The following is a 20,608-nucleotide window of genomic DNA, read 5'->3' on the forward strand; positions in this document are numbered from 1 at the left end:
GTGTGCAAAGCTGTCATCAAGGCATTCCCTCAACAAACTTCATTACATTTACATTTACATTTAAGTCATTTAGCAGACGCTCTTATCCAGAGCGACTTACAAATTGGTGCGTTCACCTTAAGACATCCAGTGGAACAGCCACTTTACAATAGTGCATCTAAATCTTTTAAGGGGGGGGTGAGAAGGATTACTTTATCCTATCCTAGGTATTCCTGAAAGAGGTGGGGTTTCAGGTGTCTCCGGAAGGTGGTGATTGACTCCGCTGTCCTGGCGTCGTGAGGGAGTTTGTTCCACCATTGGGGGGCCAGAGCAGCGAACAGTTTTGACTGGGCTGAGCGGGAACTGTACTTCCTCAGTGGTAGGGAGGCGAGCAGGCCAGAGGTGGATGAACGCAGTGCCCTTGTTTGGGTGTAGGGCCTGATCAGAGCCTGGAGGTACTGAGGTGCCGTTCCCCTCACAGCTCCGTAGGCAAGCACCATGGTCTTGTAGCGGATGCGAGCTTCAACTGGAAGCCAGTGGAGAGAGCGGAGGAGCGGGGTGACGTGAGAGAACTTGGGAAGGTTGAACACCAGACGGGCTGCGGCGTTCTGGATGAGTTGTAGGGGTTTAATGGCACAGGCAGGGAGCCCAGCCAACAGCGAGTTGCAGTAATCCAGGCGGGAGATGACAAGTGCCTGGATTAGGACCTGCGCTGCTTCCTGTGTGAGGCAGGGTCGTACTCTGCGGATGTTGTAGAGCATGAACCTACAAGAACGGGCCACCGCCTTGATGTTAGTTGAGAACGACAGGGTGTTGTCCAGGATCACGCCAAGGTTCTTAGCGCTCTGGGAGGAGGACACAATGGAGTTGTCAACCGTGATGGCGAGATCATGGAACGGGCAGTCCTTCCCGGGAGGAAGAGCAGCTCCGTCTTGCCGAGGTTCAGCTTGAGGTGGTGATCCGTCATCCACACTGATATGTCTGCCAGACATGCAGAGATGCGATTCGCCACCTGGTCATCAGAAGGGGGAAAGGAGAAGATTAATTGTGTGTCGTCTGCATAGCAATGATAGGAGAGACCATGTGAGGTTATGACAGAGCCAAGTGACTTGGTGTATAGCGAGAATAGGAGAGGGCCTAGAACAGAGCCCTGGGGGACGCCAGTGGTGAGAGCGCGTGGTGAGGAGACAGATTCTCGCCACGCCACCTGGTAGGAGCGACCTGTCAGGTAGGACGCAATCCAAGCGTGGGCCGCGCCGGAGATGCCCAACTCGGAGAGGGTGGAGAGGAGGATCTGATGGTTCACAGTATCGAAGGCAGCCGATAGGTCTAGAAGGATGAGAGCAGAGGAGAGAGAGTTAGCTTTAGCAGTGCGGAGGGCCTCCGTGATACAGAGAAGAGCAGTCTCAGTTGAATGACTAGTCTTGAAACCTGACTGATTTGGATCAAGAAGGTCATTCTGAGAGAGATAGCGGGAGAGCTGGCCAAGGACGGCACGTTCAAGAGTTTTGGAGAGAAAAGAAAGAAGGGATACTGATTCATGAGGTAGTCACCTGGAATGCATTTCAATTAACAGGTGTGCCTTGTTAAAAGTTAATTTGTGGAATTTCTTTCCTTCTTATTAAAGCGTTTGAGCCAATCAGTTGTGTTGTGACAAGGTAGGGGTGGTATACAGTAGACAGCCCTATTTGGTAAAAGTCCATATTATGGCAAGAATAGCTCAAATAAGTAAAGAGAAATGACAGTCCATCGTTAATTTAAGACATGAAGGTCAGTCAATCTGGAAAATTTCAAGAACTTTGAAAGATTCTTCAAGTACAGTCGCAAAAACCATCAAGCGCTATGATGAAACTGGCTCAAGAGGACCACCACAGGAAAGGAAGACCCAGAGTTACCTCTGCTGCAGAGAGAATAAGTTCACTAGAGAGTTACTAGACTCAGAAATTGCAGCCCAAATACATGCTTCAGAGTTCCTGTAACAGACACATCAACAACTGTTCAGGAGACTGCGTGAATCAGGCCATCATTGTCGAATTGTTGCAAAGAAATCACTACTAAAGGACACCAATAATAAGAAGAGACTTGCTTGGGCCAAGAAACACAATGGACATTAGACCGGTGGAAATCTGTCCTTTGGTGTGATGAGTCCAAATGTGAGATTTTTGGCCCCAACCGCCATGTCTTTGAGACGCAGAGTAGGTGAACGGATGATCACTGCATTAGAGGTCGACCAATTAATCGGAATGGCCGATTTAAAGTTTTCATAACAATCCGGAAATCGGTATTTTTGGGCACAGATTTTTTTATTCCTTTATTTTATACCTTTATTTAACTAGGCAAGTCATGTCAGAACACATTCTTATTTTCATGACGGCCTAGGAACGGTGGGTTAACTGCCTTGTTCAGGGGCAGAACGACAGATTTTCACCTTGTGAGCTCGGGGGATATAATCTTGCAACAGTTAACAATGCTCTAATCACCTGCCTCTCATTGCACTCCACGAGGAGCCTGCCTGTTACGCGAATGCAGTAGAAGCCAAGTTGTGTTGCTAGCTAGCATTAAAATTGTCTTATAAAAACATAATCAATCAATCATAATCACTAGTTGTAACTACACATGGTTGATGATATTACTCGTTTATCTAGCGTGTCCTGCGTTGCATATAATCGATGCAACGCTGGGGGATGATTTAACAAAAGCGCATTTGCGGGAAAAAAGCACAATTGTTGGATGACTGTACCTAACCATAAACACCAATGCCTTTCTTAAAATCAATACACAGAAGTATATATTTTTTAAACCTGCATATTTAGCTAAAAGAAATCCAGGTTAGCAGGCAATATTAACCAGGTGAAATGGTCATTTCTCTTGCGTACATTGCACGCAGAGTCAGGGTATATGCAACCGTTTGGGCAGCCTGGCTCATTGCGAACTAATTTGCCAGAATCTTACGTAATTATGACATAATATTGAAGGTTGTGCAATGTAACAAGAATATTTACACTTAAAGATGCCACCCGTTAGATAAAATACCGAACGGTTCCGTATTTCACTGAAATAATAAACGTTTTCTTTTCGAAATTATAGTTTCTGGATTCGACCATATTAATGACTCGTATTTCTGTGTTTTATTATGTTATAATTAAGTCTATGATTTAATAGAGCAGTCTGACTGAGCGATGGTAGGCAGCAGCAGGCTCGTAAGCATTCATTCAAACAGTACTTTCTTGCGCTTTGCCAGCAGCTCTTCGCAAGCACAGCGCTGTTTATGACTTCAAGCCTATCAGCCTAATGGCTGGTGTAACCAATGTGATATGGCTAGCTAGTTAGCTGGGTGTGCGCTAATAGCATTCCAATGTCACTCGCTCTGAAACTAGTGGCTTTTGTGGAGCGATGGGTAACGCTGCTTCGAGTGTGGCTGTTGTCGATGTGTTTCTGGTTCGCGCCCAGGTAGGGGCAAGGAGAGGGACGGAAGCTATACTGTTACACTGGCAATACTATAGTGCCTATAAGAACATCCAATAGTCAAAGGTATATGAAAAACAAATGGTATAGAGAGAAATAGTCCTATAAATACTATAATAACTACAACCTAAAACCTCTTACCTTGGAATATTGAAGTCTCATGTTAAAAGGCACCACCAACTTTCATATGTTTTCATGTTCTGAGCAAGGAACTCAAACGTTAGCTTTTTTACATGGCACATATTGCACTTTTACTTCTGCATTATTTAAACCAAATTGAACATGTTTCATTATTTATTTGAGGCTAAATTGATTTTTATTGATGTATTAAGTTAAAATAAGTGTTCATTCAGTATTGTTGTAATTGTCATTATTACAAAAAAAATAAAAAATTGGCAGATTAAATCGGTATCGGCTTTTTTGGTCCTCCAATAATCGGTATCGGCGTTGAAAAATCATAATCGGTCGACCTCTACTCTGCATGTGGTGTAATGGTATGGTGTGCTTTGCTGGTGACACTGTCACTGAAAGCACTCTTAACCAAGATGGCTACCACAGCACTCTGCAGCGATACGCCATCCCAGCTGGTTTGGGCTTAATGGGACTGTCATTTGTTTTTCAACAGGACAATGACCCAACACACCTCCATGCTGTGTAAGGGCTATTTGACCAAAAAGGAGAGTGATGCAGTGCTGCATCAGATGACCTGGACTCAACAATCACTAGAACTCAATGCAATTGAGATGGTTTGGGATGAGTTGGATCGCAGAGTGAAGGAAAAGCAGCCAACAAGTTCTCAGCACATGTGGGAACTCCTTCAAGACAGTTGGAAAAGCATTCCAAGTGAAGCTGGTTGAGAGAATGCCAAGAGTGTGCAAAGCGGTCATCAGGGCAAAGGGTGGCTACTTTGAAGATTCTGAAATATATATAGTAAAAAAAAAAAATAGGGGGTTACTTCATTATTGCATGTGTTATTTCATAGTTGATGTCTTCACTATTATTCTACAATGTAGAAAATAGTACAAATAAAGAAAAACCCTTTAAATCAGTATGTGTCCAAACGTTTGACTGGTACTGTATATTTGAAGCACACAGAGCGAGTCAGGAGCGCATAGCCACCAATTGCTCCTCATCTCCCTACAGTGCAGTGGCACGCATCAATACATTTTTATGCATTTTGGAGTAAACTATCTTCCTTTAAAGTCACCAGAAGTAACCTTCTCAGTCGTTCCAAATATCCCAGGGGGCTTGAGCCCAGACCAGTGCAGAGACCCACCCCCGATACCTTTGCTTAGCAAAAATTCCAGAGGAAACACTGGGTATAGGTTACAATTCCAAAGATGGAGGAAGTGTTAGAGAGAAATCAGTGATTAAGTGTTATCCAACTTTTGTTACCAAGCCCTATGATACAGTATCTTACGCAATTAAACCAGTACGTGACAAGTGACATTAACTGCCAGAAGAGAAGGTTTTTGTGCTCCAATTAATAATAACACCACCATTTTATCACAAACACAGGGGATAACATTACACCAATTACCCACTTCTGCACTTCCAGCAGCCTCCATATATGATGTTATGGGAATACACACCACTTCTGGTAAAATGTCATTTCATTAAGGCCAACTGCTGTTTGGTGACCGGATACATACAAACTTTAAATATAAGGTAAACTCAGTTAAATTTGACTGTAATTACCTTGAACGGTTCCAAGGTTGGAGTTATCAAAAAACTGCTTGGGACAGTTAATCGACATTCAGAGCCTGGACGGACATCAAAGAACTTTCTCTTGAGTGAGTCGAGGAACTTCTTGGGAGAGTGAAGGAACTTCATGGGAGAGTTGAGGTCCTCAGAAGTCATGGGAAGGCGTCGTTTTGTATGAGTACATGCAGATGGAGGTGTTTCAACCACGTCCCTCCTCTCCTTCAGCTTAACTGCTCTAGCCTTCCACTTGGAAATATCTCCTTGCTGAGTGGAAACACGGCTGTGAAAACAGAGAGAAATGGCAGAATGTCAGTGATACGGTATCTCAAGAAACATTACAGTAATCTTAGATTCATCTTTACCTCACCAATTCAGAATTTTTTTGTAGCCGTTTCACTTCCTCGAGTTTGTTCTTTTCAAGGAGAATGTTGCTTTGGACCATACGTCCTCTGGTGGTTGTCAGTCTGGCATGCAGATCCTCTCCCCCCATGACTGCAATAACAAACATCTCAATTAGGGCTCATAACTATTCACCTGTTGTTTTGTGGTCATTTCAAATTCTATTCATAATATTGTCTGGGGCAGACTTACATAACTGTTCTCCCTCCTGCTGTGATCTTCTCAGAGTCTCCTTCAGCGTCCTCAGAGCGTCCTCCTTGTGGTTCAGGAGCGTGGTCATCCTCAGTAACCTTGGGAAAACAAATGCAGAATGTCATAAACATGCATCTTCTCCAATGATGACTCATGGAGAGATACTTTAACAAGCCCTGCTCAAATTCAGTAGTGGTACAAACCTGATGGAATCAAAGGAAGAATACACATTTAAAATGACATTGAAGCTCATGATTAAAACAAATGAAGCCTTACTCTTCTTGGTGTTTAGAGGACAATACAGTCATCTCCATCTTCACAACTTTAGCATTCAGCTTTTCAAGCTCAAGAGCACTAGGTGATGCTCTTCTCTTGGCCAGAACCTACAAACGAACATTTTTAAAATAAAATAAATAAAAAAACAGTATTGTACAGTTTATACAGTATTGAACACATCCCACACAAAATACAAAAAAGCCTAGGGGTGAAATTCCACCTTGTTCCAATCCTTACGTCAGTCTCTCTTTGAGGATTTGGATAGAGCCCTCCCTATCCTTGACTTGTGCACAAGCATCCTGAAGCTCAGTTCGTAGGAGCTGGGTGGCTTGTTTGTGGTTTGAGACCCTATTAGCAGCTTTAATCTGGTGCTCAACTCTCATTTGCATTTCCTGCAAACACAAAATATACATTGTAAACTAGTCATGGGTTCAGATAGAAGAACAATGGAAGTTATCCATGAGATTAAAAACAGGTTAAAACGGTACCTTAATTTCTCCCTCCAACTGCTGACATTGCATGGCAAGATGCTGGTTGTCCCTCAGCTGGTCAGCTTCAGTCTTGACTGGGGCATTCTCCAGTATCTGCAGTAGAGTAAAGGTCTTACTTCGCTCTTCTTTCAGCTGACTGTCAGCCTGTGCTCGGACCACACCTAGCTCTTTCAGCAGACCACGGTGCTCATCTCACAATCCCTTTAAGGCAAGAGGAAAACACTGACACACAAATCATGATCGAACCCTGTGAAGCAATTGACATTCTGTATGTGCTAACTAAGACTGGAAATGATTGGTGGGGTTAACTACCTGGAGAGCCCATGTGTTGGCCTGTGCCACGGCAGAGCGCCGGGCCAGCTCTGCCGCGGGAAGCTCTCCACAGCTGACGAGCCAGGAAGCTCTCCACAGCTGACGAGCCAGGTGAGTGGACCATGCATAGAGCACTCAGCCTCCTCATTGCTCCTCTCTCACGCCCTCAGCTCCTCTGACACCACTGCTGGGTGAGTGGACAGGCACTCCTTAAGCTTATCCAAAACATTATTATTCTGATAACCAATGAACACAATTAGTTTCACAACATACAGTATAAATGCATTTTCTGTCATTTAATTTTAAAGACAAAACGGTGCAGTAATGTGAGGCCTACCCACCTGGAGGTAATCGCCACTCTTGTCCATCAGCTCTGACAGTCTCTGGTCCCAGACTCCAAGGAATTCGTTCTCAGCCACCTTGACTGAGTGACTGGGTGCCTGGGCTCTACAGATGAGCAGGTGCTGCAGTCTTTTCTCCTCAAATACAGCCAAGTCATTCAGGACCAGGGCTTCAAAGTGTGTTTTGTAATCCTTGGCATACAGCTTCAGCAGCACCTGAAATGTTTTGACTCAATTTAGCAAACAGTTTATTATTGCAGTTCAAAATTAAATAGAAATGATTATGAACGTGTGACTATTCGTACCTTCGTATCCCAAGCCGCATTAGTTATCTGGACTGTAGCTCTATTGACATTGTTACAGATGTTTTTGGTGGACTTCGGAAGAAGGAACAACAGTTTCAGTATCATGACTTCGTCAATTTGTGTGACATCGACCAGGGGCCCATGTCCAGGCTTTGAAGCACCATTGATAACAAGCTGGAGCTCACGAAGGACGCCTGCAAAGGGATACAATTATTTTTATTATGATTTCATCGAATGATGCATTTGTATAGATTTTGAAACAAAAAATCCAGTGCTAGCCCACCTGGAGCTGCTGAGTGGAAGCCTCCAGTCTGGAGCAAATTCCCTCTGCTTCACTAGTGGTAAAACACTTCGCGCTCCATGTTATTGAACTGCTCTGTCAATATGGAGATGGTTGCATTTGCGTCACTGAGCATCAGGAATGGGGGCAAAAGTTAATTAGAAAAATGCCACAGCAACTTCAGACACACCAGAAGGAAACAGACTGTCCTTCTTTGAAGCCCTGCAATTCTTTTTTCAACTGCTTCATCGGAGGGCAATGCAAAGGAACCATTTAATGCCACTTTAGCCAAAACCACTTGTACCAAACATTCTGATGTTCTCTCACATTATGACTGCTTCTCTAAGTTCAGAACAGTCACAGACTCTCACCATGTCCATACTGTCCTGAAGGTTGCTCTTCACCTGGCTCCTATCATCTTTCACCATCTTCAACTGCTCTTCAAGAAGCTGGACCTGCAAAACAACATTCAAGGAATTTAAATATATTTCCCCAAATGGCCTAAAACCACCAGCTTTGTACTGGTATATGGTTTAACTACGAATTACTTGTTGTTTAAGTAGGGCCTCTTGTTGTTCTCTCTCAGCCTGCTGTTCTGTGTTCAGATGTTGCTGCTGTTCTAATGTCCTCTGGATCTGTATGACCTGGGGAGACATTTCACTTTAGACCACATCAAAATAATAATGAATATATACAAATTCATATTTTAAAACTAACAAAGGCTTCACCATGTCCATATTTTCCAGAAGATCTCTCTGAAGCTGGGCTCTCTCATCTTTCATGTGTGCGTGTTCCTCCTCTAGCTACTGTATCTGAACAAGGTGAAACAACATACAATGATCGAAACTGTCAACAAGAAACTAGGAGACACCATCACCTGGATGAGTTGAAGCTATTACTGACTTGTTGCTGAAGTTGAGTTGTTTGTTGTTCTGTCTCAGCCTGCTGCTCAGAGTTGAGATGTTGCTGCTGATTCAGCTCCTCCTGGACTTTGATGGACTGGTTCAAAGACTTCAAATTATATTCATGGACAAAATAAATCATAATAATGGTTTCTGAAAAATGTGATTAGAGAATGTTTAACTTCAACTCACCATCTCCACATTCTCCTCCAGTTCTCGCTTGGGCTGGTTCCTCTCCTCTCTTGACTCCACCCAGAATCTCAGGGAGCTGGTCTCTCTCTTCAGTCAGTGATGTTACAGTGGAGAGCAGCTTCTCCAACTCCTCTGCATGATTCTGAGGGCTGTCTGTCTTCTCAGACAGGAGACGCTCGCTCTCAGCTCGCACCGACTCAAGCTCCTCATTCAGCTGCTTCATCTGAACAGTGCGGTTAACATTTATATTAGAATCTATATCTCAATTGATGTGACAATTCAAATTGTATTAGTCACATGCGCCGAAAACAGGTGTAGACGTTACAGTGAAATTCTTACTTACGAGCCCCTAACCAACAATGCAGTTGAAACCCCCCCCCAGATAAGAATAAGAAATTAAAGTAACAAGTAATTAAAGAGCAGCAGTAAAATAACAATAATGAGATTATATACAGGGGGGTACTAGTCCCAGTGTCCTTAGCTTATTGGTGAGCTTTGAGGGCACTATGGTGTTGAATGCTAGTGTAGTCAATGAATAGCATTCTCACATAGGTGTTTCTTTTGTCCAGGTGGGAAAGGGCAGTGTGGAGTGCAATAGAGATTGCATTATCTGTGGATCTGTTGGAGCGGTATGCAAATTGGAGTGGGTCTAGGGTTTCTGGGATAATGGTGTTGATGTGAGCCATGACCAGCCTTTCATAGCACTTCATGGCTACAGACGTGAGTGCTACAGGTCGGTAGTCATTTAGTCAGGTTACCTTAGTGTTCTTGGGCACAGGCACTATGGTGGTCTGCTTAAAACATGTTAGTATTACAGACTCGGTCAGTGACAGGTTGAAAATGTCAGTGAAGACACTTGCCAGTTGGTTAACGCATGTTTGTACTACACGTTCTGGTAATCCATCTGGCCCCGCGGCCTTGTGAATGTTGACTTGTTTAAAGGTCTTACTCACATCGTCTGCGGAGAGCGTGATCACAGTCTTCCGGAACAGCTGGTGCTCTCATGCATGTTTCAGTGTTACTTGCCTCGAAGCGAGCATTGAAGTAGTTTAGCTCGTCTGGTACGCTCGTGCCACTGGCAGCTCTCGGCTGTTCTTCCCTTTTGCCGGACGCCCTCATCCTACTCCTTCTCTGTTCCTTGGGTGATATAGAGGTTAACCCAGGCGCTCTCATTTGTTGACTTCTGTAACCATAAAAGCCTTGGTGTCATGCATGTTAACATCAGAAGCCTCCTCCCTAAGTTTGTTTTACTCACTGCAGTTTATCAGTATATAATTTGCGTCGGGCTCATCAGACTCGTTAAAGGAAAAAAAGGATTCTGCCAGTCCATGGTGAGTAATCGCAGTCCTGATGTCCAGAAGTAATTTTCGGTCATAAGAGACAGTAGCGGCAACATCATGTACAAAATAAGTTAAACACAAATAAATGAAAAAACACAATCGGTTGGGGACACAAAACGTCAGCCTTCTTCTCCAGCGCCATTGTTGTTGTCAATTAAATTTGTTAAGTAAAAGCACATTTTATCTGACTTTGCAGTTCAACTAGATGTAACAGATGTGCAGTATCCATATGTTTAATATTTTCCTCTTGATGGTGAATCTTTTTAAGGCCACCCTCAGCTCCTCCTGGTTTTCAATCATCTGCAAAATGATGAAAGGTACATTAGTAGAATTTAAAAAAGCTTCTTTTGATTGCAATTATCAATGCATGCATTTTCTAAATATTGTATTTAAAATTGATGAAATCACTCACCATCTCCACATACTCCACCAGGCCCCTCTTGAGCTGGTTTCTCTCCTCTGTGACTCCCCCCAGCATCTCCTGGAGCTGGTCTCTCTCTTCAGTCAGTGAGGTCACAGTGGAGAGCAGCTTCTCCAACTAATTTGTATGACTCTGAGGGCTATCGGTCTTCTCAGACAGGAGATCCTCTCTCTCAGCTTGCAATGATTCAACCTCCTCTCTCAGCTGCTTAGCTTTTATCATGGGGGAAACCAGTGAAATGTTTCATCAATATGCATGTGATCTGAAGAGGCTACAGTGTCAAAAAGTAAGGAAGAGTAGGCTATTAACCTGCAGTTCTAGAATAGACTCCTTCTGTAAACTTTGGCTCTCAAGGTCAGAGTTCAGTTGGTTCTGTTGTCAGAGCTCCTCCATTCCATCCAAGGGAAGTTTCCCTGGGTTTCATCAGCCTAGAATAAAAATAATGTGTTACACTTGTAGCAGTAGAAGCATTATGGTGCTCACAGTGAACACTTCAAAGTCACTGAGGGTTGTTGAACTAGAAAACATTTGGCCACGGCCTCACCATCTCCATATTTTCCTGCAGGTCACCCTTCAACTGACACCTCTCCTCTGTCATGGTTTCCTGTTCCTCTCCTAGCTGCTGTATCTGAACAAAACAAAAAATAAGAAATGTATCCAGTATTTAAACAATGTTCTAATGTAACCTGAATGTAAAAGGGTTGACAGATACTTGTTGCTGAAGTTGAGCTTCTTGATGTTCCCTCTCAGTCTGCTGTTCTGAGTTCAGATGTTGTTGTTGTTTCAGTTCTGCCTGGATATGTATCATCTGAGGGGGAAAAGTATATTCCTTTTACATCCCCATTTACAGCTTGATGCTCCAATCTATTTCTTAAACAAAATGGCCTTCCTAAGGGTACAACTCACCATTTCTACATTCTCCTCCAAGTCTCTCTTGAGCTGGTTCCTCTCCTCTCTGACTCCACCCAGTATCTCCTGGAGCTGGTCTCTCTCTTCAGTCAGGGAGGTCACAGTAGAGAGCACCAACTCCTCTGCATGATTCTGAGGACTGTCTGTCTTCTCAGACAGGAGATTGTGCAATCTGAGTGAGATAGACTCAAGCTCCTCACAGTTGCCTTATCTGAAGGACAAATTAACTAAATTAATTACCTACTGTAGAGAGACAGCTGAAGTTAGTTGTTTTGAGAGGCACTGCACCTGATCTTGGTGTTCTTGGGATAGATTGTCATTTTGGTCCTTGAATGATTCACCGTCAGCAAGCTTCTCAATCAAGTCTTTCATGACTTCTTGCATTCCACACAATGTACACTGCTCAAAAAATAAAGGGAACACTAAAATAACATCCTAGATTTGAATGAAAGAAATATTCTTATTAAATACTTTTTTCTTTACATAGTTGAATGTGCTGACAACAAAATCACACAAAAATGATCAATGGAAATCAAATGTATCAACCCATGGAGGTCTGGATTTGGAGTCACACTCAAAATTAAAGTGGAAAACCACACTACAGGTCTAGCATTGTCTTGCATTAGGGGAACCAAGGGCCAACCGCACCAGCATATGGTCTCACAAGAGGTCTGAGGATCTCATCTCGGGTACCTAATGGCAGTCAGGCTACCTCTGGCGAGCACATGGAGGGCTGTGCGGCCCTGCAAAGAAATGCCACCCCACACCATGACTGACCCACCGCCAAACCGGTCATGCTGGAGGATGTTGCAGGCAGCAGAACGTTCTCCACAGGGTCTCCAGACTCTGTCACATGTGCTCAGTGTGAACCTGCTTTCATCTGTGAAGAGCACAGGGTGCCAGTGGTGAATTTGCCAATCTTGGTGTTCTCTGGCAAATGCCAAACGTCCTGCACGGTGTTGGGCTGTAAGCACAACCCCCACTTGTGGACGTCGGGCCCTCATACCACCCTCATGGAGTGTTTCTGACCGTTTGAGCAGACACATGCACATTTGTGGCCTGCTGGAGGTCATTTTGCAGGGCTCTGGCAGTGCTCCTCCTTGCACAAAGGCGGAAGTAGCGGTCCTGCTGCTGGGTTGTTGCCCTCCTACGGCCTCCACATCTCCTGATGTACTAGCCTGTCTCCTGGTAGCGCCTCCATGCTCTGGACACTACGCTGACAGACACAGCAAACCTTCTTGCCACACTACCTGAGCCACTTGTGTGGGTTGTAGACTCCGTCTCATGCTACCACTAGAGTGAAAGCACCGCCAGCATTCAAAAGTGACCAAAACATCAGCCAGGAAGCATAGGAACTGAGAAGTGACTGCAGAACCACTCCTTTATTGGGGGTGTCTTGCTAATTGCCTATAATTTCCACCTGTTGTCTATTCCATTTGCACAACAGCATGTGAAATTTATTGTCAATCAGTGTTGCTTCCTAAGTGGACAGTTTGATTTCACAGAAGTGTGATTGACTTGGAGTTACATTGTGTTGTTTAAGTGTTCCCTTTATTTTTTTTAGCAGTGTATTTTCAATTGATGCTCGGCGCTCTTCATTCTCCTTCAGCTAAATCAAAAATACATTGTTGGTGGACAGCCTTAAAGACAATTCAACAACAAAAAACAAATTTAAGGTCATGTGATTTGAGAAGGACCGACTTACTTTCAGGCTGGACTCTTCCACAGTAGTAAGAAGCTGACTGTTCTCCACAGAGGAGCACACCAAGTCCTTACGGAGAGTCTCCAGTTGTTCAGTGATGTCAATTTACTGATGGGTTAGGTCGTTTTCCCTCAACTTTGCTTCACTCAGGTCATCTAGCAGTTTGACTTGCTGCTCCTGGGAGCTCTGGAAATGTTCTGAGTTGCTGAGCTTCCTCCTTAGCAGACACCCAGGCTCTCCCTCGCCATTTGGACTGCACACAACTCCTCATTGAGGACATATACCTGAACAGCTAGAGAAGAGGGGATTCATTAAAAGTAACTTCTCTTAAAAGACAAGTCTCTATTGCTTTACATTACAACAATGGGGTTACCTGCTTCATCAAACTGTTCACTTTATCTGGAAGATCCTGCAGTGGACTCAAATCCTTGATCTTAGCTTGTAGGGTTTTCTCATCTTCATGAGACTTCTCCAGCTCTTTCTTCAGGTCAGTAACTTTTTTTTCTCCAGTTCAATGCTGTCTATGAGATCTAAGCAAAAAGAGGAGACCGCATGATAGCAAATAAACAAGAGGTTGGGGAAGAGAGGAAATATTATACAAAAGACAACCAACACTAACTACATACTTTTCGGAGCTTTTCCATCCAGGAGAGTAGTAAGCTTGGTGTTCTCCTCAAAGGCTCCCTGTGACTCCATCTGAAGGTCAACCCGCATCTTTTTGAAGCGTGATTGTTCTGTCTCCAACTGATAGCTAAGGCCATTCCCCTCAGCTTCCATCCATGTGACATGAAAGCAAGGCCAAAGCATAGAGTTAAAGCTAATGCAACACGATAATGGTCAATCCATTGAGCGCAGTTTGCATTTAAATACAGGCTGCAAACTGACACTGAGGCTGAAGACACATCCCTCTCTTTGAGTGGGATATTTTCACTGCGCAGGTGGGCCCACTCCTTCTTAGTGTCACAACTCCGTCCCTCAGCATCGTCCAGAGTGCGTCGCAGCTGCTTCATTTGTTGGACCAAGTCAATGTCACTCTGAAAGAGAAAAGTATGATGGCTATGTTACACCAGTGTGGTGAACACGTTTGGCACAAATCAATGACCTAAAATGATTTTAAATGAATGTACCGATCTTTGTAGTTCCTCTGCCCAGTCATCTTTCTTTTTCAGCTCCTCTGACATTGCCACCAGATTAGCCTAGGGATGGACCGTAATTGGCAAATCAATCAAAAGCCATGCAGCCCAGCACTCATTGACATACAATACATCTCGTTAGCCTCGCTTCTTGCTCCTGCCTAAACATTTTGTAGTCTCACCTCAAGCTCTTGAGATTTGCATCCAGATGCCTCCACAGCCTTCTTTAAGGACATTTCATTCAGTAGTTCTTTCTGTAGTTATACAAAAGGTTACAAGCACAAACCATCTTAATGACTTATAGTAAGTCCCTATGACATTCATGGACTTGCAATTGTCTTATGCCATACATAGTACATTCCAATTTGCTTAACTACTACATTGAAATAGATTGGTTATATAACTTTTGACAAATCTACGCAATCTTTGCAGCAGTCTGTATTACCTCATTCTCTTTTGCTCTCCTCTTCCAGAAAATTGAACTCATCCATCTCTTTCTTCTCCTCCATCTCCTGAAGAAGTGCAGCCTTTTCTTCAAGTTTTTAGTCCATCCCATTAGAATGTTGAGCTCCTGCTTGAGATAATCATGCTCAGCAGCAACCATTTCCTGTTGACAGACCACATGGGGAGTTGAGAATTCAATACAAAAATAACCGAAAAACAAATTATAGCTAGATACCTTCTCAGACACCAACGTCTCAGAGTTTAATTGTCTCCTCAAATTCCCTTTTCATCTGTAAAGAATGACAGTTGGACCATTTTTGCATTTAGATTAAATGATTTCTGACATTCTGCATGATAAACCAGTGAGAAGACATTGGTGATAGCCAACCTGCTCCTGTGAGTCAGTGGAAATCTAGCATCTTCTGCAGTTCAGCAACCCTCCTCTCAAAAGTTACCACCTTCACCATGGCCTCCTGCACATCAGCAGGCATTTGTGACTTTTCTTCTAGCCGCTTCTCTAGTTCAGCAACCCTGCTCTCAAAAACCGCCCCTTTCTCCATGGCCTCCTGGTTCTGCTGAACTTCGTTTTCCAGCTGTGCATCAGTGGGCATTTGCAACTTCTCTAACTGCATCTCCAGTTCGGCAACCCTCCTCTCGAAAGTCTCCACTTTCTCCATGGCCTCCTGCTTCTGCCGAGCCTAATTTTACAGCTGGATCTCCAGACGGGACACCTTCTCAGACAATTTGTTCAACTCGTTTGGAGATAAAAATGGCAAGGAGATTGAGGTTGTAACCTCTTAAATATCTTGGAATTTTAATTGATGACAGCCTCTCTTTTAAATTGCATATTCAACTTACAAAAAAATTGAAGCTGAAATTGAGATTTTATTTTAGGAATAAGGCCCGTTTTTCTTTTGAAGCCAGGAGGGGGGCTAGTATCAGCTACATTTATGCCTTTACTAGACTATGGGGATATTTTATATATGAATGCTTCCGCTCAGTGTTTGAGATCAATTGACACCCTTTACCATGGCACTTTGAGATGTATTTTAAACTGCAAAACCCTTACGCACCACTGCACTTTGTATACCAGGGTTGGCTGGCCTTCTCTAGTCACTCGTAGGCTCAGTCACTGATATACTTTTATTTACAAAGCCATTTTGGGTTTACTACCTTCTTATTTGGTCATTTTTATTGTTCAGAAATGTGGTGGGTACCCTCTTCGTTCGCTGGACTTTATCCTGCTAACTGTTCCAAACTGAATTTGGTAAAAGGGCTTTTATGTAGTACTCTGCGCCATTGTCTTGGAAGAACTTGTCCCGATTGGTATTTTTAAATCACTGATGAATGATCTTGAGACTGATTCCCTGACCTGTCAAAGATTTTAATTGGCTGTTTTTGATTTTGTTATACTCTTGTGAATTCTATATTTTTTTTACTAGATTACTTGTAGTTTTTCATGTTGTTTGTCTGTAATATTTGTAATGACTTGGTGCTGCCTATCTTGGCCAGGATTTTAAATCTGAATGAGCCCTTCCTGGTTAAATAAATAAAAATTCACTAGAACAGAAGAGAACGCAGGAACATGAGAATGAAAGACGACAAGAAGGTAATGCAGTGTTACGATAAGATGGCAATAGTCCATGTTCACCTTTCTGATAAACTACGCAGTCACACTGCTCTGGTTCATCTCCATGTCAAAGGTAGAAGAATCTAACTCATCGCCATCTGTGAATACACAAACAGAAAAAAAGCTATTGAACATGATTTATGCGCCAGTATGGCAAAATATAGCATACCGTATAGCAGAATAAAAGCTACCACTGACATTGATATTTAGTTTATTTTTCCTATGGTTATTACCCTCATTCTGCTCTGTCAAGACAGACATATCAGCATTTCTGTATCTTCTAAGAAGGGCTCCGTCATCAGAAACCTCTGACATTCTTCATGTTCTTTGCTGCACTTAGCAAACTACATTGTAGAGCTGGGCAGATACTTGATTTAAAAATAAGTGTTACATTTGTCTGATATTAATCATTTAAAATAAGGACTTAAGATGGACAAATATTTCACCCACTTGAAGAGTGCTAAGCATTTCTTCCACAGTAACTGGGATGATTGTGCAGATGACAGTTTTTACAATTTCCACCCAAGGAATTTTGGAGGGTACGGGTGAGTTTACTGTCCCTGTAGTTAGTAAAACCCCTGAATGTATGGATAAAAATCACATTAATGAACATTAAACAAATTGCATAAGTTACACAAATGCTGTGGAAAAAGGTAAGTAACCAAACACCTACTTCTGGGTTTCATCAGACAGTTTCTTGGTCACTTGAGCGAGGGTGAACAGGTTGCGATTTATATTACATCCTTCTTTGAAACGTGTACCTACAATATCAGATGTCAAAAATCCCAAAATGAAACTGTACTCAACCACCAAAGGAAGGTTGTTCAGATATTTCACACTGTTGTTACATTAGTACAAATATCAAACCACTTACCTTCAGCGCCTGTTTGACTTGCTCTCTCAGCCCCAGGCAGGTCAACCAAATTCTACATGAACATGAGACTGGTAAGAAAATACAAAATGGAGGACACATCTGAGTTCACCAAACACACTTCCCTGTGGCAGCTTACCAAATGGAACACAATAATGGCGCTGTCTGAATTTTCACCAGATGCAGGGTCACCCCTGTCACGACTCTCCAAGATCTGAGAAAAACACCAGCATTATCTCCAGCACACAGATAACCAGATATGCATGGTCTATTGTGATGTATAATAAAGTGTCTTACCATGCGGAAAATTGTATGTGAACAAATGCTGGTTCATGTTTGACTTTCCATAATGGCGATTCTCTAGGGCATACATTTAACATTGAATAGTGTCAGTATGTTAAAGTCAATACATGTATTGTATTTAATCTAACATGATGGTTTAAATAAGGAATAAGAGCATTTTACTTTCTCCTTTTCTAACCCACACAAGGGCTTGCTCAGTAGATGTCACCAGTTCCTCAGTAAGGTCAGCTACATAGACATTTTTCTGCCAAGACAGACATTTCACCATTTAAAAACACCCGTCATATCTTGGTTATTGTAGTTCAACAGTTCTATTGTTTTACAATGTTTCCATAAAACTTACATTGTTCCCCTCTCGGATTTCTAGAGGCTTCCTTTTCCAACTGTCACAGAGCAAATCTGTCACAGTTTCATTGTAGATCTCCAAGTATGACACCCTCAGAAGGAACTCCTTTTTTGGACACTGAAGTAAAAAATTAAAAGCAAACCACTTACAACACATCTTACACATGCATATGACTGTTTATTTTCTAACTACTCACGTTTTTTATAGTCTGGAAGACATCCTCCATGGCAAAGGGTATATCTCCTGGAGTAAGAGAACTCCCAATCATAGCGAATGTCTTCCCAGATGCAGTTCGTCCATAAGCAAATATTGTTCCTGAGAAAATGTTTGCCATTTAATATAGCTATGTCAATAAACAAGTCAAATACAATTATTGTTTAAATAGTGTTACTAAGTGTTCAAAATATTTTTATATGGTCAACATACTATAATCTCTACTGAACAAAAATATAAACTCAACCATTTCAAAGATTTTACTTAATTACAGTTCATATAAAGAAATCAGTCAATTGAAAAAATCATTAGGCCCAAATCTATGGATTTCACATGACTAGGAATACAGATATATCTGTTGGTCACAAATACCTTTAAAAAAAAAAATTTGAAAAAAGGAGGGGTGTGAAGTATCTGGTGTGACCACCATTTGCCTTATGCAGCATGACACAACTACTTCACAGAGTTGATCAGGCGGTTGATTGTGGAATGTTGTCCCACTCCTCTTCAATGGCTGTGTAAAGTTTCTGGATATTGGCAGGAACTGGAACACGATGTCGTACATGTCAATCCAGAGCATCCCAAACATGCTCAATGGGTGATATGTCAGGTGAGTACGCAGGCCATGGAAGAACTGGGACATTTTCAGCTTCTAGGAATTGTGTACAGATCCTTGCGACATGGGCTGTGCATTATCATGCTGAAACATGAGGTGATGGTGGCGAATGAATGGCACAACAATGGACCTCAGGATCTCTTCACTGTGCATTCAAATTTCCATCGATAAAATGTAATTGTGTTAGTTGTGCGTAGCTTATGTCTGCCCATACCATAACCCCACAGCCACCATGGGGCACTCTGTTCAAAACGTTGATGTCAGCAAACCGCTTGTCCACGCGACACCATACACGTGGTCTGCGGTTGTGAGGCCGGTTGGAAATACTGCCAAATTCTCTAAAACTACATTGGAGGCGGTGTATGGTAGAGAAATTAGCATTCAATTATCTGGCAACAGCTCTGGTGGACATTCCTGCAGTCAACATGCCAATTGCACACTCCCTCAAAATTTTAGACATCTGTGGGGTTGTGTTGTGTGACAAAACTGCACTTTTTAGAGTGGCCTTTTATTGTCCCCAGCACAAGGTGCATCTGTGTAATGATTACGCTGTTAATCTGCTTCTTGATATGCCACAACAGTCAGGTGGATTGATTATCTTGGCAAAAGAGAAATGCGCACTAACAGGGATTTAAACAAATTTGTGCTCGAAATTTGCGAGAAATAACATTTTTGTATGTATGTATAATTTTGGGGATATTTTATTTTAACATGGGACCAACACTTTACATGTTGTATTTATATTTTTGTTCAGTGTACATGACGAGGCTAGAATGAAATGTGATGTTCCTCTGGTCTTCTCTGTCTGAATGTTTCCCTCTCCTACACAGGTGGCAGTCCATGTCTCTTCTGCGTCAGTTCAGGAAGCTCCCAGAGGAAGTCATCAAGATTGAAAAGAACTTCCCATTCGAGCACCTCTATGACCTCAACCACAATGAGATTGGTAAGTCTGCTCTGCATTGCAACCCAAATGTCCCACTTCGATCTGGACCCACTAACACTACATGCTCATTGATTCATCCCTGGTTGTTGAAGTTGTCACTGCCTCTAGCAACTTACCCTGAAAATTAGTTGGCAACACTGTTCACAATCCCTTACCATTATAACCTTGAACAGTGGAGACAAGAGACTTTGCAAGTTCCTGGTACAGCTGTAGAGTTGTTTCTTCAACACTATAAATACACGGTCTGTAAGGAAACAAATCATACAAATAAGTGATTAACGTTATTTCCTGCATGTCCGTCCAACATTCATACTCGCCTTTAGGAAAACTCACCGAAACTGAAGTTCTTGGTACAATTTCTATCATCAACCTGATTAATTGTCTGCTTATCAGCTTTCCAATACAACTTGACCGGCTAGGCGCTTTCTGCAGCAGTTTCCTCCCTACGACAACATTAGAGCTCCACCACAGATAAAGCTACTGTAGGTAGTTAGCAAGCCAATGTCTCAACTTAATCAGTTCACAGTTATTATGCAATCATTAGTTGGTACAAATGAGATCTGTTGGCTTGCTATATTATTCTGTGTGTTAGTTATCTACTATCTTACTGTAACTAGAACTAAGTCAGCGCAAACTAACGTTAGCTAACTTTAATCAAAATTGTTAACGGTACTTGTTCAGTAAACTAACTAGCTATATGTTAAGGTGAGAAAACAGCTTCACCGTTATGAGAGGTCGAACGCGTACACAGACTTTGACAGCAGATCCATCTGCCATTGTGAAAAAGTCGTCCATTTCCCTGTCAGTTAGCGATACCCTTCACTTGATGAATAACGTTAGCTTTCTGGCTAGCCTCAAAAGCTGATGGAAAATTAGCGCAGTCTTTTTTTTTGTGTGAT

The 20,608-nt window shown here is 42.5% G+C and overlaps 1 pseudogene; it reads right to left on the bottom strand.

Annotated features, from left to right (window-relative positions):
* Nucleotides 1-4,893: 4,893 nt before the first annotated feature.
* On the bottom strand, nt 4,894-20,486 carry LOC115111028 (centromere-associated protein E-like; annotated as a pseudogene).
* Nucleotides 20,487-20,608: the final 122 nt, after the last annotated feature.

This window comes from Oncorhynchus nerka, linkage group LG27 (genome assembly GCF_034236695.1).
Source record: "Oncorhynchus nerka isolate Pitt River linkage group LG27, Oner_Uvic_2.0, whole genome shotgun sequence".
Classification (NCBI taxonomy): Eukaryota; Metazoa; Chordata; class Actinopteri; order Salmoniformes; family Salmonidae; genus Oncorhynchus; species Oncorhynchus nerka.